General features: G+C 42.8%; 1 long non-coding RNA gene across 1 annotated transcript in view; it reads left to right on the top strand.

Annotated features, from left to right (window-relative positions):
* The window catches only part of LOC148149996 (uncharacterized), a 248,949-nt gene extending 225,706 nt beyond the window's left edge, over positions 1-23,243 (top strand). Inside the window, exons 2-3 of the long non-coding RNA XR_015757131.1 lie at positions 3,081-3,219; positions 22,943-23,243. This is a non-coding gene — a long non-coding RNA (uncharacterized LOC148149996). The remainder of the gene's footprint in view (positions 1-3,080; positions 3,220-22,942) is intronic.
* Positions 23,244-25,563: the final 2,320 nt, after the last annotated feature.

Below are 25,563 nucleotides of genomic sequence, written 5' to 3'. Positions count from 1 at the left end.
TCACAGATGAATTGCCAGGTGATTGGAGGATAGCTAATGTGGTTCCTTTATTCAAGAAAGGCAGCAAGAATAGGCCAGGCAATTGCAGATCAGATAGTCTGATATCTGTGGTAGGGAAATGATTGGAAAAAAATTCTGATGGACTGGACAAATCAATATTTGGAGAGGCAGCAATTGATCAGGGATAGTCAGCATGGATTTAGTAGTGGGAGATCCTGTCTGACTATTTATTTGAAGTTTTTGAAAAGTTGACTAACTATATTGTTGAGGATAGAGCTGTCTTACATGGACTTTGGTAAGGTGTATGACAAGGTCCAAATAGAAGGCTGGTCCAAATGTCAAGAGCTCATGGAATCCAAGGAAATTTGGCACACTGGATCCAAAATTGGAGCCTTGCTATTTGTCATGTACATTAATGGATGTGAGTAGAAAGTCTAATTAGTAAGTTTGTAGATGATGAAAAATTGGTGTTATTTACAGGGAGGCAGAAGGTCTCAGGCTACAGTCTGATATTGATCAGCTGTAAATTAAGCAGAACAATGGCAAATGAAATTTAATGCTGGAAATGTGAGGTGATGCATTTTGAGAGGTCTAATTAACACTTAAAATGCTGGAGCATACTTGGCTATGGACCAAGTGCAGGTAAATAGGATTAGTACAGCTTGGTGTTTGTTGGTCGGCATGGACATGGTGGGCTGATGGATCTATTTCTATGCTGTACAAGTCTAATGTGTTAACTTGGCTCAATAGAAGAACTCTGTCTTCTACATCAGAGTTGTGGATTCACAGACCCATTCCAGAACTGAGCACATAATGCAAATTGATACCTCAAGGCAGCACACATTGAATCTCACATTTTTAGAGGTGATATTGTTTGGAGAAGACTTAAACCAACTTTTGGTCTGCATGTAAAAGATCTCCATCCCAGAGCACTTAAGGAAGTGACTCTCAAAAAAGTGGTTGTTTTGATTGTCATTTTCCAAAATTCCATAGACTGTGGAACAGTTCCTACAGTTTGGAGGGTAGCTCATGTAACCTCACTATTGAAAAAGAAGAAGGAGAGACAAAACAGACAAATATGGACCAGTGAATCTGTTGTCAGTAGTAGGAAAGGTGCTAGAGTTCATGATTAGGGAATTTATAAAAGAGCACTAAAAAATCTGTGCCTGAATCTGACATAATCGGCATGGACTTATGAAAGCATAGTTGTGCTTGATGAATCTACTGGAATTCTTTGAGGATGTAACTATTGATTGGGGGAGCCAGTGGATGTGGTTTATTTGGACTTATTTGGTTTTTAACCAAGTCACATATAGAGATGAATGTGCAAAATGAAGTGCATTGGATTGGGGGTAATATATTGAGATGGATGGAAAATTGGTTAGCAGACAGAAAATAAGGAGTTGGCGGTGACTAATGGGGTACTGGAAGGATCAGTACTAGAACTAGTATATTAATATCTTGATGATTTAAATGAGGGAGCACACTTAGGACTGAGCCGAGGAGGAATCTTTTCTCCTGAAGGGTTGTGAATCTGTGGAATTCCCTGCCAGGTCAAGCAGTTGAGGCTATCTTGTTGTATATTTTTAAGGCAAAGATAGGTCGATTTTTCAATAGTAAAGAAATAAAAGGTTATGGTGAGTATATAAGTTGAGTCCAAAAAAAATCAGCTATGATCTTATTGAATGGCCTACATGTTCTTATGCATTACCTCAAAATTTGCAGTTGACACAAAGCTGGGTGGAAGGGTGACCTGTGAGGAAGATGTAAAGATGTTGCAGTGTTATTTGAACAGACTGAGTCAGTGGGCAAATGCATCACTGATGCTGTATAATGTGGATAAATGTGAAGTTTTTGGTAGCAAAAATAAGATGGCAGATTATTATTTGAATGGCTATAAATTAAGAGGTAGCATTGATCAATGAGTCTTCAGTGTCCTCATACACCAGTCATTGTTTTAACTCATTCACGGGATGAGGCATCGCTGGCCAAGCCAGTATTTTTTTGCCCATCCCTAATTGCCCAGAGGGCAGTTAAGAGTCAATCACATTGCTATGTGCCTGGAGTTACATATAGGCCAAATGAGGTAAAGGACAGCAGATTCCTTCCCTAAAGGACATTAGTGAACCAGGTGGGGTTTTCCAACAATTGGCAATGGATTTATGATCATCATTACACCATTATTCCCAGATTTAACTGAGTTCAAATTACACCATCTGCAGTAGTGGGATTTGAACCTGGGTCCCCAGAACATTATCAGGCTCTCTAGATTAATAGTCTAGCAACAATACCACTGGGCCATTGCCACCCCTCATGCTATCAGGTATAAGTAAAGAAGATGAGCTGTAATTGGCCTGCACAGCGAAAGGATTTGAGTGCAGGAACAATGATGTCTTGCTGCTAATTTACAGGACATTGGTGAGGTCACAGCTGGAATATTGTGTGCATTTTTAACTGCTTTTCTAAAGGTTTTCTTACTATAGAGGGAGTACAGTGATGATTTATCAGGCTGAATCCTGGGATGACATGACAGATGTATGAAGAGAGTTTGAGTCAGTTAGAATTACATTCACTGGTGTTTAGAAACCCATGAAATTTCAATGGGACTAGTCACATAGATGCAGGAAGGAAGTTTCTGATGCTGGGTTCATAACCAGGGGCCATAGTGTAAAGATAAGGGGTAAACCTTTGAGGACTGAGATGAGGAGCAATTTCTTCATCAAAGAATGGCAAACCGTTAAAATCCAATACCGCAGAAAGTAGTTGCAAACAAATTATTATGTGTTTTGAAGAAGGAGGCAGATCTTGCTATTATGGCTAAAAGGATCAAGGGATATATGGGGAGGGAGGCCAAGGGTATTGAGTTCAATGATCAGCCATGACCATATTGAATGACAGAGCAGACTTGAAGCATCGAACAGCCTGCTCCCACCTTCTATGTTTCTATGTATCTTGCAATACTATTTCCAGAACAGCATATTGGCATTCTGGCCAACATTCATCAATAAACCAACTTGTTGAAAAAAAGATTAACTAATTATTTCTCTCATGGCGAATTTTCTTTCTGTATTTCCCTACAGAGTGACATTGTCTGCAACTCTGACTTTGAACAAGTACATCTAATGAGCATAGGGAGCATTCAAATTGCTCAATTGATTTGCACCCATACTGCATCTCACTCTTGGTTGAAAAAATGCATTGATGGACACCACAGATGCAGTAAGAATGAAAAGAATACAATTTCTTCTTTTTGTTACAAGCACATGGGCTTATTTACATCCAAAGCTTTTGCTCTGCTTTATAACAAAAAAACATTAGCCTGTGTACAGAGGCCCATTAGGAAATTCCCCTGCATCGGAAACTGTCTTCCTGTGAGTAAGAACACCCATCCAGCTCACTGACAGCAGGCTCTGGAGCCAATTCTCACACCCACCCAGTGTTGACAGGCGGTTTCCAGCACACATGGGTTTCCAGCAGTCCTCTCCCTGTTGGATCATAGAATGAATCAAGTCTCAAGACTCAAAATGGACTATGTCACTGTCCATGAGTGGGCAAGTTTTCAACTGACTGCATTACTCAATTGGTCAAACATTACTCAGAGGTAACATTGACGCCTAGGTGTCGGGGGTGGAGGGGCGGTGGGGGGTGGGGATGGGGGGAGGTGGTGGCGTTCGGGAGAAGGAATTATTTTGCTCATTAAACCAACATCTTGCTATTTATCAGAATGGACAAATTCTACACTGTCAAAATCCACCTTCTTTAAGTTGGTGCTATTCATAATATCATAGGAAGTCACTGTTCTCGTGAGAATTTCTACCGATGCTGAAAATCAGGATCACACTGAATAGCAGTGTAAGTCAACTGACAAGAGTATTGAAGGGCCCATTGAGTGCCAACTTCCATCTCCAAATCCTCTTAATCAGTCAATAGATTTGTTGGCTAACTATTCTCATGGTGCACAGACAGCAAAGTTCCTCATGAAATGATGGGCCTTCCTCTAAGCATCAGTTGCAAAATGTTGAAATAGAATCATTGGGAGGGAAGCTGTATTTATAACTATCTCCATTTAGGCCATTTTGGATTTTTATCGCAACTCATTTGACTGATAGCTTTTCTGCTTTCCTCTCTTAATGGCTTGTACTTAACCATTACCATAGGAGTGCCATCATGTTTTGTTCCTTCTGAAAGTCTCCCTTGGTTCTTATCCCAAGAAATGTCGAAAGCAACAGCTAACCTCAAGGGAGCCATGGATAATCCCAATGGGCACACCTTCCTCTTTACTCATAGTGTTCTCATGGTATTTCCCTTATACAATTGTTTCAGCTAAACATATAGTGTGCATAGTGTATGATGTCGAGCAGATGCTCCCCTTTAAAATACAACTCTCATCAGTAGGTTTCTGCTGCTTTAGAAAACAATAAATGAGGGTGTGTGCATCATGTTACTTGTGAGGTCACTCATATCACTAGATTGTGTTGGCACCTCACAAAGTAGCTGCAGGTGGCTGGACATATTTGCAGCCTGCTCAAAGAGTGCAAGTTTGAAATGCTTGCATCAATCTGAATGCATTGCGATACATGATAAAATTCCTGTTACAAAACCTATCTGCTGTTAAAATTAGAATGTAGATATGTAAGAGGAAGGCCCTGTAACAGTAGTCTGTGGGGGGCGGGGTTTAATGGGGGGTGGTTGTGTAGATTTAAACTAAGCATAATTTGTATGTATGCCTTTTTGACCATCTTATTGACTTTTGCTGCTACTTTCAGGGATCTGGGGATCTGTACACCCAGGTCCCTTACTATGTCAATGCTCCTAAGAGTTCTGCCGTTAATCGTATAATCCACACTTGAATTTAATCTTCTAAAATGCACCACCTCGCATTTGTCCAGATTAAAATCTATCTGCCATTTCTCTGCTAAAATCTGCAATCTATATTCTGCTGTATCATTTGACAATCCTCTTCACTATCTGCAACTCCACCAATTTGGTGTCATCTGCAAACTAATGAATCAGATTGCCTACATTTCTTCCAGATCATTTACATAGATCACAAACAGCTTTGGTCCCAGCACTGATCACTCCGAAATACCACTAGTTACTGATCTTCATTCTGAAAAACATCTTTCCACTGCTACTCTCTGGCTTCTAAGACCAAGCCAATTCTATATCCATCTCGCCAGCACACCCTCAGATCCCATGAGACTGTACCTTTTGTACCAGCCTGTAATGAGATACCTTATCAGATGCCTTACTCAAGTTCATGGAGACATCATCCTCTGCCCTTCTCCTATCAATCATTCTGGTCATCTCCTCAAAAACCTCAATCAAGTTGGTCAAACATGACCTTTCCCACACAAACCCATACTGCCTATCACTAACAAGTCCATTCGTTTCCAAATGTAAATAAGTCCTGTCTCTCAGCATCTTCTCCAACAGCTTCCCCATCACTGACATCAGGCTCACTGGTCTATAATTACCTAGATTATCTCTCTTTCCTTTCTTAAATAAAGGAACAACTTTGGCATTTCTCCAATCTTCTGCCTGAGAGTATTCACACACCTTTCCCTAAACTCAACATCCCTTATATCCCTCTCTTTAGTGAATACCAATGTAAAGTACTCATTAAGGATCTCACTGATTTCCTCCGGCTCCACACATATACTCCCTCCTTTATCCCTGAGTAGGCCTCCTCTTCCCTCGCCACCTTTTTGCTCCTAATATATGTATAAAATGTCTTGGGATTCTCTTTAACCCTACTGGCCAAGGACATTTAGTATCTCTTTTAGCCCTGCTAACTCACCATTTGAGCTCCTTCCTACTTTCTCCATATTCTTCAATGCTTTTATCTGTTTATTGTTGCCTAGACCTTAGTGATATTTCATTTTTTTTTTGACTAAGCTGATAATTTCCCCTGTCATGCAAGGTTCCCCATCCCTGCCATTCCTGTCCTTCATTTTTACAAGATCATACTATAGGAAAGATACAGAGGCTTTGGAGAGGGTGCAAAGAAGGTTTACCAGAATGCTGCCTGAACTGGAGGGCTTGCCTTATGTAGAGAGGTTGAATAAACTCAGACTTTTCTCTCTGGAGAGAAGGAGGAAGAGAGGTGACCTGTTCGAGATATACAAGATAATGAGAGGAATGGACAGAGTCAATAGCCAGAGACTTTTCCCCAGGGCAGGATTGACTGGTATGAGGAGGTCATAGTTTTAAGATATTATAAGAAAGGTATAGAGGGGATATCAGAGAAGGTTCTTTATGCAGAGAGTTGTGAATACATGGAATGCGTTGCCAGCGATGGTGGTGGAAGTAGAGTCATTGGGGACATTTAAGTGACTGCTGGACATGCACATGGATAGCAGTGAGCCGAGGGGTACGTAGGTTAAGTTAATTTATTTTACATTAGGATTAACCCTCGGCACAACATCATGAGCCAAAGGGCCTGTTGTGTCATGTACTTTTCTATGTTCTATGTTCTATGACCATGCCTTCCCAGCATTCTAATCAACTGGTCTTTAAGAGACTCCCACAAATCAGATGCCTTGACTGAATGCTTCTGCTTGGAATCCCTATGTGATTTCAGAACTGGAAGGTGTACAATTGACATCACCCCTCCAGTTGCTGCAAGACCAGTGCCATGTACAAAGGAGACCACTAAATGTTGTCTTTGTTGAAATGTGGCAATGTCGGACCACTTTGAGATCCACAGTGAGGTCAAACAAGATTGTGTTCTGCCATCTATACATTTTGTCATATTCCTTTACTTACTGCTGTCATATATATTCACATTATCAAAAGAGAATGGCTACTTCTGTATCCGAATTGACAGAAAGCTTTCCTCACCTGAGATCCTAGACAAAGATGATCAAGATCATCATCACACATATGCTGATGATACTACGCCAGAATTCCATACCGAGGAATATCTTCACAAACATGGGACAGGTTCCCTCATGTCTGGAAAGATTATTTTAACCATCAGTAACAGGAAGTGAAATATCATGGTCCAGGATGTTGCTGTATGTCATCTATCAACATTAACAATGTGACAAAGGAGACTGTTAATAGTTGCACAAATCGAGGCTCTGCAATCACCAGAAATCTGTCACTTGATGTTGAAATAAGACTGTTGTAAAAGTTACAACTGTTACACGCGGGTAGAGTAAGTGAGTGTGGAAAAGCAACACCGACTGAAAACACCAAGTTGTAACTCTACCATGCCTACTTCCACATCACACTCCTGTTGAAATAACTCTACAAAGGCCAGTATCTCGTCACCAAGTCACCTATTACTTAGGCATGAGTTGTGCTTAATTATGGTACTGCCTCATTAAAAAATAAAAGTCAAAAAGTATGGTGCTGGAAAAGCACAGCTGGTCAAGTAGCATCCGGGGAGCAGGAGAGTCAACGTTTCAAGTATAAGTACGTCATCAGTTGACATTTCTGATGAAGAGCTTATGCTTGAAGCATCGATTCGCCTGGATGCTGCTTGACCGGCTGTGCTTTTCCAGCACCACACTTTTTTGACTCTGATCTCTAGCATCTGCAGTCCTCATTTTCTCCTCATAAAAAGTAAGGCTCTAGAGTGTCAGTATTTCTGACAGTCAACCTTTTCATGTCAGCCAGGGCTCCCTGATTGGACTGAATTAATGGCCCTAATCAGAAAACTCATATTCCATAAGGTCCAGCTGGCTGACTTTGTTATAATCACTACACAAATAGAGTTGTGAGACCTGGATAATATACACCAGGCAGCAGCAAGTGTTGAACAGTTTTCGCCTTTGCTATTGCTAATGTATTCTCACTATCTCTTGGCAGGACTAGGTCACCAACTCAGAAGTCCTGGAGCATGCCAATTCTGTCAGCATATACTTGCGGCTAGATTAATGATATCTGTCCTTATTCAGCCACACAGTGACAGATGATCACTGTATACCCTACAGAAAGACCTTCTGTATGGTCACTACATGTTGGACCTCATAATTCTGATTTTAGGATACCTGAGATTGAGATTAAAAAAAAGACTGCGCTCATTAACACATTGGGAGACAGTCAATGATGTATAAACAAGGTAAAAACAATGACTGCAGATGCTGGAAACCAGATTCTGGATCAGTGGTGCTGGAAGAGCACAACAATTCAGGCAGCATCCGAGGACAGGCAAAATCGACGTTTCGGGCAAAAGCCCTTCATCAGGAAAGTCAATGATGTATGCCAACTCCCTGGAAAGGTCATTGGAAGTGAGGAGATAAAACAACAAAGCTTAGCTGGCCAAGACGAAGGTCCTGTGAAAACAAAGGGCTGCAAGTCACTTTCTCAACCCATGCAAAGACTGCCAGGGTGGGTTTTCTGATCCATACCAATCAGTAGTTAACCCAGGCTGGTCACCAAGGTGTAAGCCATCATCTCACAATACAGAGGCTTACCTTGGCAGTCTCCAAAGAGCAACTACCAATTTAAACGACTCAAATACTTCTCAGAACCTATCAGCCTGATGCCAATGGCTTTAGATTTATTCATTGTTTTGTCTATAAGCAAGTGTTAGTCTATTCTATATTTTATAACTCTCTTAAATACATTTCAAATAATGCATCCTTTCTTTAAACTCAATACTTAATGCTTCAAAATTATGTAAAGGGAGTTTATTTCGCAAATTGCTAAGATCAATTATACAATGTTGAGTACAATGAAATTTTGAGAATGTTCCATTTCTGGATAGAGGACACAGTTAATTAAAAGTCATGATTTGGAGATGCTGGTGTTGGACTGGGGTTAAAAATCACACAACACCAGGTTATAGTCCAACAGGTTTAATCGGAAGCACTAGCTTTCGGAGCATCGCTCCTTCATCAGGTGGTTGTGGAGGACACAATTGTAAGGCACAGAATTTATAGCAAAAGTTCACAGTGTGAGGTAACTGAAATTATATATTGAAAAATTACCTTGATTGTTAAGTCTCTCATCTGTTAGAATGACCATGGTAGTTTCACTTCTTTCATATGTAAATCACAAAACATTTTTTTAAAAGTTACATTTTCAGGTTAACTGTAACAATTGGTGTCAGCCCAGATAAGATGTTGAAGGTGTTAGCATCCTGTGTTATGTTGACTGTGTCATAATGTTGAGACTGATTCTGATCTAAGAAATGAGCTAACAGTCATACATGGATTCCTGCAGTTTTTGAGCAAAGTACAATGTAACTCTGCAAGTACAAATTCACCCCACAAACATATGCGTGTATGTGTGCATGTGGGTTTTTATCTGTGTGTGTGTGTGCATGTTTGTTTGTCTGTCTGTTTGTCTGTCTGGGGTGGGGGGTTGTGAGTGTGCGAGAGAGTGTATATGTGTGTGTTTGTGTGTGTCTGGGGTGGGGGGTTGTGAGTATCTGTGAGAGAGAGTGTATGTGTGTGTGAGTGTAAAAGGTTCTAAATCTGTGAGAGAATGCATGATTGAGTGTGGAAGTGGGTGTGTCTGTAGGAGTGCGTGTGAATGTCTGTGTACGTGTCTGTGTGTAGGAGTGTGCTTGTGTGTGAGTGTATATAGTGCAATGGTGGTCACCTGTAGTGTGACATGAACCCAAGGTCCTGTTTGAGGCCCTCCCAGTGGGAAATCATGTCTCACAAATTTGATTGAGTTTTTTTAAGAAATAACAAAGAGTATTGATGAGGGCAGAGCAGTAGATGTGATCTATATGGACTTCAGTAGGGCCTTCGACAAGGTTCCCCATGGGATACTGATTAGCAAGGTTAGATTTCACGGAAAACAGGGAGAACTAGCAGAATTGGCTCAAAGGTGAAAAACAGAGGGTGGTGGTGGAGGGATTTATTTCAGACTGGAGGCCTGTGACCAGTGGAGTGCCTCAACGATGGGTCCTCTACTTTTTGTCATTTACATAAATGATTTGGATGCAAGCATAACAGGTACAGTTAGTAAGTTTGCAGATGTCACCAAAATTGGAGGTGTAGTGGACAGCGAAGAGGGTTACCTCAGATTACAACAGGATCTTGACCAGATGGGCCAATGGGCAGAGAAGTGGCAGATGGAGTTTAATTCAGATAAATATGAGGTGCTGCAAATCTTAGCAGGACTAAAACACTTAATGGTAAGATCCTAGGGAGTGTGGCTGAACAAAGAGTGCAGGTTCATAGCTCCTTGAAAGTGGAGTCACAGGTAGATAGGATAGTGAAGAAGGCATTTGGTATGCTTTCCTTTATTGGTCAGAGTATTGAGTATAGGAGTTGGGAGGTCATGTTGCGCTTGTACAAAACATTGGTTCGGCCACTTTTGGAATATTGCGTGCAATTCTGGTCTCCTTTCTCTTGGAAAGATGTTGTGAAACTTGAAAGGGTTCAGAAAAGATTTACAAGGATGTTGCCAGGGTTGGAGGATTTGAGCAATAGGGAATGGTTGAGTAGGCTGGGGCTGTTTTCGCTGGAGCGGTGGAGGTTGAGGGATGACCTTATAGAGGTTTACAAAATTATGAGGGGCATGGGGTGGGGGAGTCCAGAACTAGAGGGCATAGGTTTAGGGTGAGAGGGGAAAGATATAAAAGGGGCAACTTTTTCACGTGCAGGGTGGTATGTGTATGGAATGAGCTGCCAGATGAAGTGGTGGAGGCTGGTATAATTGCAACATTTAAGAGGCATTTCGATGGGTATATGAATAGGAAGAGTTTGGAGGGATATGGGCCGGGTGCTGGCAGGTGGAACTAGATTGGGTTGAGATATCTGGTCGGCATGGACAGGTTGGACCGAAGGGTCTGTTTCCATGCTGTACATCTCTATGACTCTGTGGACACCGAACTTAGCTATCAGCACATAGGGAGGGCCTCAACCGGGACCTTGGGTTCATGTCACACTACAGGTGACCACCATTGCACTACACACACACACACACACCTATACACAGACACGCACACAACTAGTCATACACACTCCTACAGACACACACACCTGCACTCACACATGTACTCTCTCGCATTCTTAGACCCCTTTACACTCACACACACATATACACTCTCTCGCACAGACACTCACAACCCCCCAACCCAGAAAAACACACACTCCCACATGCACCCTCTCACAGACTTAGACCCCTTTACACTCTCACACACACACACATACACTGTCTCTCACAGACATTCACAACCCCCCACCCCAGTTACACGCGCACATACACATATATGTTTGTGGGGTGAATTTGTACTTGCAGAGTTACATTGTACTTTGCTCAAAAACTGCAGGAATCCATGTATGACTCTGTTAGCTCATTTCTTAGATCAGAATCAGTCTAAACATTATGACACAGTCAACAGAACACAGGATGCTAACACCTTCAACATCTTATCTGGGCTGACACCAATTGTTACAGTTAACCTGAAAATGTTACTTTTTTAAAAGTTTTGTGATTTACATATGAAAGAAGTGAAACTATCACGGTCATTCTAACAGATGAGAGCCTTAACAATCAATCAAGGTAATTTTTCAGTATGTAATTTCACTTACATCACACTGTGAACTTTTGCTATAAATTCTGTGTCTTACAATTGAACCACCAGATGAAGGAGCAGCGCTCCAATAGCAAGTGCTTCCAATTAAAACTGTTGGACTATAATCTGGTGTTGTGTGATTTTTAACTTAATTAAAAGTGTGTGGGGAAGAGTGGGACAGTGGTGCAGGGATTGGGAATAGTTTGCAAAAAATACCATACTCACAAATACAAAGCAGGAGAGATAAAATCAAAAAGGATAAAGGGATCATTCAATGAGTCACAAATTAAATGAAAACAAATAAAGGATATCAGTTTATCAATGCCTTTGCTTTTATGATGGAATCCAAAAGTCCAAAGCTGTACACCACAGTCTGGATTCCCTGCATGTGTGTGGTTGATTGGCTAACCAGCACCTCAGAAGATGCAGAAAGTTTCTTCAAAGTGTCTTCTGAAGAATAATGTACAACTTCTGCTTCACTGTTTGGACAAAAGGAAATGGAATACTTGCGCAGCACAATCAAAGCTTATTCGTTACTTTTCACAGGCCTAAAGCTTTTAGCTTTGTAGCCTAGAGTTTTGACATAATCAAGTGAAAGTGAAGACTGCAGATGCTGGAGATTAGAGTTGAGAGTGTGGTGCTGGAAAAGCACAGCTGGTCAGGCAGCATTCGAGGATGCTGTTGCCTGAAACGTCGACTATCCTGCTCCTCAGACGCTGCCTGACCTGCAGTGCTCTTCCAGCACCACGCTTTTCATATATAAAGCAATGTTGACATCTTAACTGATTGCTGTTTTAAAATTATGTGATTAAAGGACAGCTGATTTCAGCACTTTGGGGCTCATGTGACAAAGACTTGTTGGTCACCGGTGGGGAAACAGTTATCGTCAGACCATCTCAAAGGTTATTCTATTATATAGGTTTGCTTCTTTTTTCTCTTGAAGGCCCTTCACCTTTGCAGAAATTAATAACCAGTAGCTAATATTCCAGTGCCTTGAGACGCTGATTGTCTAGCTGCCTTTGCTTTCTAGAATCTGGCTGCATACTGCCTGGATTTGAGGGAATCATCTCTAAGGAGAAGCTAGAAAAACTCAGGTTGTTTTCTCTGGAATGGTGGAGGCTGAGTTGAGATTTGATGGAAGTCCATACAATTATGAAATGCATAGATAGGGTTGACAGTCAGAATCCTTTTCCCAGAGTTGAAATGTTGAAAACTAGCAAGCATGCATTTAAGAGGAGAGAGAGAAAGTTCAAAGGAGACCAGAGGGGCAAATGTTTTACACAGAGAGTTGAAGGAATGTAGAGTGAGCTGCCAGGGGTAGGGGTGGAGGCAGATACAATAGGGGCATTTAAGAGACTTTTGGAAAAGCACATGCATATGCAGGAAATGGGGGGATATGGACCAATGACAGATGGAAAGGACTAGTTTAATTCGGCACAACATCATGGACTGACATGGTCCATTCCTGTGCTGCACAGTTCTATATTCTCTGTTCTGAAGATGTTACTACTAAATCTAATCACATGATTGTATCAGCCATCTTTGTTGGGCTGTTCAATGTGCTTTTAAAACAGTTACTAAATATATATACAGATATATACTTGAAGTGTTCTACAACAAAAGCAAAGGTGAAGTGAGAAAAAAAACATCTTCTCTCAACCAGTGGTCAGAATGTTGAATCCAATGCCTGAATATGCGGTGGAGGGTGGTTCAATTGAGGCATTCAAAAGGGCACTGGATGAGTATTTGAATCAAAATAACAAAATAACATGCATGGGGAAAACGCACAAGGTAATGATACAAAACTAGAAATTGCTGGAAAAACTCAGAAGGTCTGGCCAGTGGTCGGGGACATTTGGCCTCAGATCTTCGGGTGACCACCCTCCAAGATGGACTTCGGGATATGCAACAATGCAGAGTGGCCGGGCTGAGGCTGGTAGGGAAGTTCGGTACCCATGAGGATGGCCTCAACCGGGACCTTGGGTTAATGTCACACTACAGGTGACCACACTACACTACACTATACACGCTCTCTCACATACATACACACTGTTACATATTCACACAGTCACGCAGACCCTGTCTCATACACATGCTCTGTCTCAGACACACACATATACACCCCCAACACTTATACCCTCTCACAGGCTTATAGTCTGTCACACTCATGCACACGCTTTACCAAGCATGCACACACGTAAACATACTCTCTCTCACACACACACTCACATGCACACACACGCACTCTCTCTTTCCCTCACATACAAACACACACACACATCTATGGGGTGAATTTACATTTGCAGAATTATATTTGCAGATACATTCTATTTTTGCTCAAGAAGTGTGCAATCTGCAGGCAGTCAATCCATGTAACATTTTATAAATTCCTACTTTGGAAATAGGACCAGTCTGAATCAAGATTAGGATACAGACAGACTCTAACCTCACATCTTTAAAACATTATCTAAGCTGAAATGTCACCTTCTTTTATAACACCTTAAGTTATCTCAAGAATGTGACTTAAAAGTAGTTCTGTGATTTACATATTAATGAACCAAAACCTGCACACCATTCTAAAAGATGAAAGACGGAACAGCAATCCAGGTTTGTTCAATGTATTGTTTTAATTGCGTGGCAATGTGATCTTTTGCTGTAAATTATTATCCTGCCCCACTAGTTACCAGATGAAAGAACAGTCCTCAGAAAGCTTGTACTTCCAAATAAACTTGTTGGACTATAACCAGTGTTGTATTTTTTTAAAACTTCTGTGGAGAGAAAACAGAGTAATGTTTCAGGTCTGGTGATACTTCTGCTGAACCACGTTCTCAAAACATTGACTCTGCTTTCTCTCCACGGATGCTGTCAGCCCTGCTGAGTTCCTTCAGCAATTTCTGGTTTTGATTCAGACTTTGAGCATCCGCAGGTCTCTGGTTTTTGTCGCAAGGATAGAATATATCTGGCAACAGTGTGCAAATACTGGGAACGCCGAATGCTAAGTATAGGAGCTGAAGAGTATTCTTAAGCATTCTTAAATACAAAACTGTGGGTAAGGGACTATGTCTGCAACAAGTGTGTCTTCCTGCATCTCCTCTCAGACCACATGGATCAGTTGGAGTGGCAGTTGGAAGCAATGAGGAGCATACACAAGGCAGAGAGTCTGATAAACAGTCCCTTCAGGGAGACAGTCACACCAAAGGTACAGTCAAGCAGATGGGTGACAGCCAGAAAAGGTAGGCAGGTAGTGCAAGTGTCTCCTGTGGCTATCCCTCTCTCAAACAAATTATTCAGTTTGATACTGTTAGGGGGGAAATAGCTTCTCAAGGGAAAATAGCAGTAACAGCCAGGTCTTTGGCACCACAACTAGCTCTGCTATAAAGCAGGGTATGGCAAAATCCAAGCAAGCAACTGTGATACAGGACTCTATAGTCAGGGGCACACACAGAGGTTCTGAGGCTGTGAGCAAGACTCCAAGATGGTGTGTTGTCTCCCGGGTGCCAGGATCAAGGATGTTTTGGAGCAGTTGCAGCAAATCCTGAAAGAGGAGCATGAGCAGTCAGAGGTTGTTGTAAACGTTGTGACCATTGAGGTAGGTAGAAAAATGGTACCTTGATCAACTGGGCTAATGGGCTAAGGAATGGTAGCTGGAGTTTAATTTATTTAAGTGTGAGTTGTTGCATTTTGGGAAGACAAGCAAGGGTAGACTTATACACTTATTGGTAGGGGTCTGGGAAGTATGGGGGATGGAGGTGTACAGGGACATCCAGTCCCTGTACACCTCCATCCCCCATCACGATGGACTCAAAGCACTCCGCTTCTTCCTTTCCCGCCGTACCACCCAGTACCCTTCCACCGACACCCTCCTTCGACTGACCGAACTGGTCCTCACCCTGAACAACTTTTCTTTCCAATCCTCCCACTTTCTCCAAACAAAAGGAGTAGCCATGGGCACCCGCATGGGCCCCAGCTATGCCTGCCTCTTCGTAGGGTATGTGGAACAATCCATCTTCCGCAACTACACTGGCCCCACCCCCCATCTTTTCCTTCGCTACATTGATGACTGTATCGGCGCTACCTCGTGCTCCCACGAGGAGGTTGAACAGTTCATCCACTACACTAACACCTTCCACCCCAACCTCAAATTCACCTGGACAGTCTCGGACTCCTCCCTCCCCTTCCTAGACCTTTCTGTTTCTATCTCAGGCGACCGAATCAACACGGACATCTACTGCAAACCAACCGACTCCCACAGCTACCTGGACTACACCTCCTCCCATCCTGCCCCCTGTAAAAACGCCATCCCATTCTCCCAATTCCTTCATCTCCGCTGCATCTGCTCCCAGGAGGACCAGTTCAAAATACGTACAACACAGATGGCCTCCTTCTTCAAGGACCGCAATTTCCCCCCCGACGTGGTCGACGGTGCCCTCCACCGCATCTCCTCCACTTCCCGCTCCTCCGCCCTTGAGCCCCGCCCCTCCAACCGCCACCAGGACAGAACCCCACTGGTCCTCACCTATCACCCCACCAATCTCCATGTACAGCGCATCATCCGCCGTCACTTCCGCCACCTCCAAACAGACCCCAGCACCAAGGATATATTTCCCTCCCCTCCCCTATCAGCTTTCCGTAGAGACCACTCCCTCCGCGACTCCCTTGTCAGATCCACACCCCCCACCGACCCAACCTCCACTCCCGGCACCTTCCCTTGCAACCGCAGGAGGTGCAACACTTGCGCCCACACCTCCCCCCTCACTTCTCTCCAAGGCCCCAAAGGAAACTTCCATATCCGCCACAGATTCACCTGCACCTCCACCCACATCATCTACTGCATCCGCTGCAGCCGGTGTGGCCTCCTCTATATTGGGGAGACAGGCCGCCTACTTGCGGAGCGATTCAGAGAGCACCTCTGGGCCACCCGGACGAACCAACCCAACCAACCTGTAGCACAGCATTTCAACTCCCCCTCCCACTCCACCGAGGATATGCAGGTCATTGGACTCATCCACCGCCAAACCACAACAACCCGACGGTCGGAGGAGGAGCGTCTTATCTTCCGACTGGGAACCCTCCAACCGCAGGGGATGAACTTGGACTTCACCAGTTTCTTCATCCCCCCTCCCCCCACCTTGTCTCAGCCGGATCCCTCCAGCCCGGCACCGCCTTCCTGACCTGCAGTCTTCTTCTTGACCTCTCCGCCTCCATCCTACTCCGACCTATCACCCTCACCTTGACCTCTTTCCACCTATCACATTTCCAACGCCCCTCCTCCAAGTCCCTCCTCCCTACCTTTTATCTTCTCCTGCTGAACACTCTCTGCTCATTCCTGAAGAAGGGCCTGTGCCCGAAACGTCGAATCTCCTGTTCCCTGGATGCTGCCTGACCTGCTGTGCTGTTCCAGCAATAAAGTTTCAACTTTGATCTCCAACATCTGCAGACCTCACTTTCTCCTCTGGGAAGTATGGTTGAACAAAGAGATGATGGGTGCAAATACATAGTTCCTTGAAAGTGAAAGTCACAGATAGACAGGGTGGTGATGAAGACATTTGGCATATTTGCCTTAATCAGACAGGGCATTGAGTATAGAGTTAGGATGATATGTTACAACAGGACATTGGAATGGCCAATTTTGGAATACTGCATACAATTCTGGCTGTCCTGCTAGAGGAAGAATGTTAATAAACTGAAAAGAATACAAAAAAGATTTACAAACATGTTGCTGTTATAAGGAGAGCATGGATAGGCTGGGACTTTTTTCCCTGGAGCATTGGAGGCTGAGAGGTAATCTTATAGAAGTTTATAAAATCATGAGGGGCATAGATAGAATGAATAACAAAGTTCTTTTCCTAGGTTCTGTCCAAAACTAGAGGGCATAGGTTTAAGGTGTGAGGGGAAAGATTTTAAAGGGACCTGAGGGGCAACTTTTTCACACAGAGAGGCTGTGTTATGGAATGAAGAAGTGGTAGAGGTGGATGCAATTTCATGGGCAACACGGTGGCACAGTGGTTAGCACTGCTGCTCGCAGCACCAGAGACCTGGGTTCAATTCCTGCCTCAGGCGACTAACTGTGTGGAGTTTGCACACTCTCCCATGTCTGCGTGGGTTTCCTCCGGGTGATCTGGTTTCCTCCCACAGTCCAAAAATGTGCAGGTTAGGTGAATTGGCCATGCTAAATTGCCCGTGGTGTTAGGTGAAGGGATAAATGTAGGGGGATGGGCTTCGGCGGGTCGGTGTGGATTGTTGGGCCGAAGGGCCTGTTTCCGCACTGTAAGTAATCTAATCTAAAAAAATTACAATGTTTAAATACATTTAAATGAGCAATTGGATTGGGAAGATCTCAAGGAAGATGGGCCCAACACAGGTAAATGGGACAATTCTGTCAGAAAACCTGGTCGACATAAATGAGTTGGGCTGAAGGGTATGTTTCTATGCTGTGTGGCTATAACTCTATGACAAGGTAATGATGGTCATTTAAAGAGTCTGTGCAGGCATGATGAGCCAAATATCCCTCAACCTGCGTTGTAACACTTCTGTATATATTAAAGTTGGTTTGTCATCTGTTTGTAACACTTGATATGCCCCAACCACGTGCTTCAGTCGTGATGAAAGAGGAGCAGACTCCATTGTGCCACTTCGACATCAGAAGGATAATGATTTTGGCAAATTTCCAGCCCGCTGTTGTATTTTCTAAGATTCTTTCGCAGCTAAAACACTAACAGGCCTGAATCTTATCAAAGGTTAGCCCTGCCGCTAGGACTGAAAGCAGAAGCTGCCCCTGAGCTGGCTGCTTTGGGATACTGGGCTGCAATTTACTGGAAGCACAAAGTAAAGAAGTGCAGCAAGAATTCCTGACAAATGGTGGAGGTAACCCACTCTCTCCTTCCACTCCAACTGACCCCAGCCACTTCCTCCATAATGTTTCCGGTTCAATCCAAAATCTGGGGTCAGGCAGCCTTTGCAGTGCTCCCAGTAATGGCTGAGCTGGCATCGAAGCCTGGTTAAGTTCAGCTTTTAACCATGCTGGGGCGAGGTAGACTTACAATGCCATAGATGTGGGACCAGCCATTGCTGTGGGAAGGCGTGGAACACAGCAGTCATAAAGGAAGGCCACCATTCACAGAGCGTTACTAGGAGGGCCATGTCATGGTGCCCCTCATGTTGCAGCTAAGATGCCAATGGAGGAGAGGTGTGGATGACACGAGGTCACTTGCTGGCTTAGTTGGCTCCTCGATGGGGGACCCAGCTGGATGAAGAATTCACAATTCCCTCCTGATGCTTTCTGCCACCATTTTCCGAGGCCTCTCTGCCCATCCGCAAAGGGGTGGTAAATTCACAGCCACAATTTCTACTGTGTGCCTAAAATTAATTTGTGTTGCAGACGTTTCGTCCCCTGTCTAGGTGACATCCTCAGTGCTTGGGAGCCTACTGTGAAGCGCTTCTGTGATGTTTCCTCCGGCATTTATAGTCATTTGAATCTGCCGCTTCCGGTTGTCAGTTCCAGCTGTCTGCTGCAGTGGCCGGTATATTGGGTCCAGATCGACGTGCGTATTGATTGAATTTGTAGATGAGTGCCATGCCTCGAGGAATTCCCTGGCTGTTCTCTGTTTGGCTTGTCCTATAATAGTATCCTAGAGGCATGGCACTCATCCACAGATTCAATCAATACGCACATCGACCTGGACCCAGTATACCGGCCACTGCAGCGGACAGCTGGAACTGACAACCGGAAGCGGCAGGTACAAATCACTACAAATGCCGGAGGAAAGATCACAGAAGCGCTTCACAGGAGGCTCCCAAGCACTGAGGATGTCACCTAGACAGGGGATGAAACGTCTGCAACACAAATTCCCAGCTCGGCAAACAGAACCACAACAACGAGCACCCGAGCTACAAGTCTTCTTCCAAACTAAAATTAATATTACACTAAATAATTGAAACTTTAACAAATGTAATCAAAACTTATAATATTGAAACACAAATTAAGTTGTTTGTAATCTCAGACTTTTTTGAACTTGATGTGCACAAATTAGCTGCTGTGTTTCCTATATTACAGCAGTGACAGCATTGCAAAAGTGCCTCATTGGCAATTAAACACTTTCAGGTGGTCTATTTGTTAAAAAAGAAACACCCTTTACATGTCTGAAAAAAACCCCAAAAGAACTGCAGATTCTGGAAATCAGAAACAAAAATAGAAATTGCTGGAAAAGCTCAGCAGGTCTGGCAGCATCTGTGGAGAGAGCAAGTCTATGTAGTCCATTAGCATTGTCATATTCTGACATATCTAACCTTTCCTTCCTTTCATTGTGCTATCCTGCACCTCAGAAAATGCACAAGAATATTTCTTTTTTTTTTCCAAGTTAATGAGCAATATTTCATCGATCTGCACAGCAGCAACAGAAAGGTGAGACTGACCTTATGGAGATTTGATACAAGCAGCAATCCCCCACTGTCAGAAAAGATTTACTGAGCCAGACTGTATATAAAAAAAACTTTGAAGAAGATTCATTGTTCATGTGCGCTTTCAGGAAAACTTCAAAGAAACTTGCTGAGTGGTTTATTTAGAACAAATTATAATCTCATTATAAATCTTAAAACTAGGTCAAGGTTGGACAGCATGGTGTGGTCTGTTGAATGATAGTTTCCTACCGAAAGTCAAACTTTATCCCAGTTGTGAATTATCTACAGGGACAGAAGTGCAATCTAATTACAAGGACCAGTGTTTTAACAATTATTCATTTGTAATTGGACAGAGAAGTATATTCATAATAACATGTATTTTAATGTTAAAATTATGTAAAAACATTGGCATCCATTGAGATTAAGTTCATTTTAAAGTGCTTTAGATGTTTTTACTACATTAAAGGCAGTATTTAAGTTGTTGATTTGTTCTTCACTTGCTATCAGTAAACCAAATTACTTATATGTAAAAGACATATCTTGCGCACATGTATGATTTCCTCCTACACTGGGTGTTACTCGTAGCAAATTCTCTGTCTGCATCAGTCTTTCAAATACAACTGTATAACAGTATTGCCCAAATGACATAACATCCTGCTGGCTACCAACACTGGAAATGTAAATCATTGTTGTTTTAATCCACATGGGTTCCACCTCTGCTTAATTCACACAGGCCCCGATGTTCCATTAACACTGCCAATCACTGACATTTCTATCCTTACAGCTCCAATGTTTTTTCAATATAAAAATATAACTTTTCAGCTTTAACTTCTTACCTTCTAACCCCTTCCGCCTCCTCCAGCAGGGACAGTGGGACGTGAAAGCCTCAGCCAACTCATGTCCTTGACAGCTACTAATGCTGTTCCATGATAACCCAGTGGGGAACTGTAAATTCAATAATGGTTTTGGATTCCTCAGCCTTCATTCTCACCATCAGTTCAGCGCCAACTGGCAGACTGGAAATTGAAATCACAAGCAACTTTCATTACTGAGTGACTGTTACTTCAGGATCATGATTTTAGACTTTTAGAGATCTTTTATGTGGTGGTCAAAATGAGAGATTTTAGTCCAGAAGGATTAAATATTTTGCCATATTTGCCTTCAATATCTCATGATTTGACTTTAGCGTCTGAAAGCCACTCCTGGTGGGAATTTTCTAGTTTAGCCACTGTCAATGCTCACCTTAAGGTTAGTAACCTGGAAGAAATCTGCAATAATTATGGGCATGTCTGAAGCACAGACTCATGAACTCTTTCAATTAAATTGAATGTGGCCAAATTGATTTTAGTTAGCACCATTATGAGACAAAGGGAAGATACTTTCACACATTGTTTCTGAATTTCACCTTATGTGGATTTGGTATACAGGAAATATTTTGACCCATGTGTGCTAGGTGCACTGACTGTGACACGACTGCCATGTTTGGATCTGCACATGGATTATATTTCCAGTCTTCTGGCAGCTCCTTTTACTGTTTCCCATATTAACAACAGCCAGTAAGACAATGTTTTTCTTTGTTTAAATGAGAACCTAAGTTAGAGAGTCATTCAGCACAGAAACAGATCCGTTGGCCTGATTCGTTGAAGAGTTTATGCCTGAAACGTCAATTTTCCTGCTCCTCGGATGCTGCCTGACCTGCTGAGCTTTTCCAGTGCCACACTTTTCGACTCTGATCTCCAACATCTGCAGTCCTCACTTTCTCTCATCCATGCGGATCATGTTTCCCAAACTGAACTCATCCCATTTGCCTGTATTTGGCCCATATCCATCTAAATCTTTCATCTTCACGTACCTGTCCAAATGTCTTCTAAATGTTGCGCTTACACTTGTCTCTACCACTTCTAAATATGACAGTGCTGGGTTAGTCAGGTGGGGGAGGGAGGAGGGGAATGGACCATAGTTCCATGTTCCTACAAATTCTATGGATTCTCAAAGGTCCCAGTTTGCAACTTTGGTACTTGACAGGTTCCCAGGAGGTCAATCCACCTGACAGGTAATATTAGATTAGATTAGATTACTTAGATTAGATTGCTTACAGTGTGGAAACAGGCCCTTTGGCCCAACAAGTCCACACCGACCCGCCGGAGCGCAACCCACCCAGACCCATTCCCCTACATTTACCCCTTCACCTAACACTATAGGCAATTTAACATGGCCAATTCACCTAACCTGCACATTTTTGGATTGTGGGAGGAAACCGGAGCACCCAGAGGAAACCCACGCAGGCACCGGGAGAATGTGCAAACTCCACACAGTCACCCGAGGTGGGAATTGAATCCGGGTCTCTGGTGCTGTGAGGCAGCAGTGCTAACCACTGTGCCATCGTGCTGCCCGAATCGGACCAATGGCTCTGTTTCCATGCTGAATGACTCTCTAACTTAGGTTCTCATTTAAACAAAGAAAAACATTCTCTTACTGGCTGTTGTTAATATGGGAAACAGTAAAAAGAGCTGCCAGAAGACTGGAAATATAATCCATGTACGGACACCAAGCATGGCAGTCGTGTCACAGTCAGTGAACCAAGCACACATGGATCTAGAGCAGTTAGCTGAATTACTGCAGGATTGGTATGATACCAGAGAGAGATAACAAGGTATTTCCTGATTCCAATAATGGATCTGATCCTGGTGGGTAGGAAGGACTTTTGATACTTGACTCCCAGCAGATGTTATATTTGATTTGATCCCCAATGAGGGGGCAAACCTGGGGCACAGGTGGAGAGGACAGGTGTTCAGGAATGGCGTATCTCTCCCAGTTCTCTTGGCCCACAAACAGTGCTTGAAAGGTAGTTAATTTCTCCCTGAAATCTTTGCCATCTTCAGCAGCTGGGAAATCTGACCGACCAGATTATATAGTTTTTTTCTTCTATTTGTTTCCAAACTGAGGAGATTCTAAATTCCTTGATTTTATATTTTTTTTTTCAAACAGCAGTAGTGCTTATTTGAGACTCCTGTTTATTTTTTTTCCTTTTTTCTTTTTTTCTCTTTGTGCATGTAGGTATAGGACATAGTGAAGAAACAACAAGCACAGAAAACTTTGTTCATGTTCCACCACCAGGAAGAAAGGAAACACCCGAGTGGCCAGGGACTAAGTAGTGCCCTTCTCAACAAAGGACAATGCCTGAGTGAATGAAAACGTGAAGGAGAGACTAGGGGTTAAATCAAAATAGAATTGGAGGACCAACCAGATTACATCAGTAAAGGCAAGGCTGACAGCCTCTTAAAAAATTTAAATTGCTGATGTAGCTGTTAGTAGCCAGTTGTTAGTTTGCATGTTGACCTATCTCCGTTAGTGAGAGCAGGTATTTAGGAGTCAGGTTTGACAATTTGAAACAAAATTAAGTTGTAAGCAATGAGGGCTAGTAGCCAGTACTTTTGATCCACTCCCAAGATGCACACCAACATTAAAAACAGGTATGTGTGGAGGGAATCGGTGTCACACATTTCTCGAACTCTCACTTATGACTCCTAGTAGCTGGCTGTGCCCTTCTCGTGGTCCTCCCAAGCTTTTGACCTGACAGTCATGTAAAACTAAATGAAGGGTCCATTACTTTACGCTGGTGTGGTATGGGGATGTCAAGCTTTCTAATGTGCATGGATCCTTGGAACAGCGGGTAAGGCAGAAGATCCCAATAAGCGAGTAGGCCAATGGCTTAGTATATGAAGACCCGCAAGATGTGTGACACAATCCAGCACAGTTTTGATGTTTAGTCAGGCAATATGAATAGTCACCTGTGAAGAGTCTGAGACCTCACACACAATAAGCCCCTATAGTTAGTCATGGAAACATGACAGAAGATCTCCCAGTAAGAGAAGATACATGTATGTGAACGAAAACACTACCCTCCTATTTTTTAGTTGTTAACATTCACATCTTGGCTTCTGGGTGACTTTGAAATAGATTAAATATATGGCAATAGTGCCTAGAGTTAGCAACTCTCATGGATTGCCCAAGGATCTCTTTGGAATATAGACACACCTCCTGGGGGCACTGATGCCACTTTGGGTAATTGCTTGTCATAGCCTTGCTTCTCCAAACAGTTCCTTTTTTACTAATAGCCAGCCTCCCTCATTATGTCAGTCCCAAATGTTCACCTCCCTGTGCGAACAGCTAGTTTTGGGACCAGGTGGTCACAACTGACAGTATGGACACAATGGGCCAAATGACCTCCTTTTATGTGATAACAGTTCTATGGTAGAATTTTATTCCACTTTCTGAAAGCATTTGCACTGAAGCGGAGGATGAAATGATATTTTAAAATGAAGTTTTCATGCATCTGGGCAATTGATGTTGCTTGAGTGTTTTGGAGTGCTTTGTGCATTTTGAGATAATGAAAAATTGATCATATTTGATGAATGGAGAGAGAGAATCATAAAATTAGACAGTAACGGAGATGCCCTTTGACTTTTAACCCTTCCAGTGCTACAGTAACACTTATACTATCCCATTTACCCACACTAGGCCCACAGGCTTGAATGTTGCGATACTTCAAGTGCTCATCCAAGTGCTTTTTAAAGATTGTGAGATTTTCAGAGAGTGGACATAAGGAGACATTCAAAAGGGCAGCTGGGCTACCCTATCCACTCTGGGCAGTGCATAAAGACTTTCTTTTCATAGACCTACTAACAATGAACACACATTAAAAATGGAGACTCTATCTTTTTGAGTGCAACATTTTCAGGGAAGTGAAATCTGATCGAGTGTCACATGCTCACCCATTGCACATTCAAGTCACGTGTACGACTGGAGCCAGCACTCGCACAGTATCACCTTTACATTGTATTCCCCCATGTTAATAAATAGACATTTGTCAGGTTACCTTCTGCAGCACACTCAACACAAAATACTGCCTTACTGGAATTATAACCATTTATGGTTTCCTTTCCAAAGTTTTTGAGAGTTGAGAATCCTGGCTGTGAGAGGCAGTTAATGAGCCAGCTGAATTGCACAGTATTGCTGTACCCCAAAGGAGTGATAATTTTACTGGGCAAGTCCCATGAATCGAGTCAGATTTGGTCTGTCAATCATCAAGAAGCAGGAAAGCATAGGAAGGAACTATTCCCTGTCCTCTCTTTCCGGGGCCAGTTGTTGTGCAGAATATATGTTCCAAGCATGACCTGTCAGGACTTGATGTTACAGAATAGCTGATTGGATCCAGGTTCCTTACCGTTGAAAGTGAAGCACTGGGAATTGAGTAAAAATCAGGCAGGAGTCTCAACATTTCCAAATTTGTATATTCCATGCAAAAGTCTGAATTTGAAGCCAAACACTCCTAGTTCTTCTTCTGGAAATGGTAACGATAGACAACAAAACATCCCTCTCTGCTGCAAAAAGCAACATCATTTCTCAGTTTACAACATAAACCTTACCACCATCCCCAAGAACAGCAATCCTCCAGACAGGAATCTGGCTACTATTGACAAGACAAAGACAATTATTTCTTTGGCGTTGTTAAGAGTTTGTTTTAATTTTGTCCAGACACCTGGTGGTACAGTAAACCGCATCCCTTTCCTGATTAGCAGGTGTTTTAGTAAGGTACAAATGTGCATTAAGCATACAGTGTATTGCTGAATATGTAACTCAATACTGAGTGCAGAAAATATTGGGAGCATGCACAA

This window comes from Chiloscyllium plagiosum, unplaced genomic scaffold, assembly GCF_037043375.1.
Source record: "Chiloscyllium plagiosum isolate Xiang-an unplaced genomic scaffold, Cpla_swu_hap1 HiC_scaffold_5, whole genome shotgun sequence".
NCBI classification, from domain to species: Eukaryota; Metazoa; Chordata; class Chondrichthyes; order Orectolobiformes; family Hemiscylliidae; genus Chiloscyllium; species Chiloscyllium plagiosum.
The sequence above is the reverse complement of the archived record's forward strand: the minus strand, read 5'-3'. Positions and strand labels throughout refer to the sequence as shown.